Source organism: Elephantulus edwardii, unplaced genomic scaffold (genome assembly GCF_000299155.1).
Source record: "Elephantulus edwardii isolate Elephantulus edwardi_28Jun2011 unplaced genomic scaffold, EleEdw1.0 scaffold00656, whole genome shotgun sequence".
NCBI classification, from domain to species: domain Eukaryota; kingdom Metazoa; phylum Chordata; class Mammalia; order Macroscelidea; family Macroscelididae; genus Elephantulus; species Elephantulus edwardii.
Window position 1 is genome coordinate 28,646 of NW_006400406.1, and position 514 is coordinate 29,159.

The window sequence follows — 514 nt, forward strand, 5'->3', positions numbered from 1 at the left end:
ACTGAAGCCTGTCTGGAGAGTTGCTAAATTTTAAAGTAAGCGCCCAACGTGGGGCTCAAACCCACGACCCTGAGATTAAGAGTCTCATGCTCTACTGACTGAGCTAGCCAAGCATATATGAAAAAGTTTCTGCATGTTAGCAAGTTAGGCTAGTTTTTGGGAAAAGGCACAGCCTCAGCTAAATAGATGCACTGGCATTGATTGCAACAGTTGATTTGCGCATGGCAGATACCAAAGGAGGACAGGGTGTGATCTCTTCACAGAGCCACTGTGGGTCGTAGCCGACTAAGGGGCACCTAACAACAACAAGAACACATAAATTTGATAATTTTACCGCAATGGAATCAGACCATATTATCACTCACAGAATAAACAAGCAAAAGACCCAATGAACAAAAACATCGTCCAATTAAGTAATATACTTTAAATAATATATAAGTCAAAGAGAAAATAAACCTCAAGGATAAAAAAAAAAAAACACACCACAACATGCCAACATTGGTGGGATACACCA

At 40.3% G+C, this 514-nt stretch overlaps 1 non-coding gene across 1 annotated transcript; it reads right to left on the reverse strand.

Moving 5' to 3' along the window:
• Positions 1-40: 40 nt before the first annotated feature.
• Positions 41-113, reverse strand: TRNAK-CUU. The gene has a single exon. It is a non-coding gene; the product is annotated as a tRNA-Lys (tRNA).
• Between the last annotated feature and the right edge of the window lie 401 nt (positions 114-514).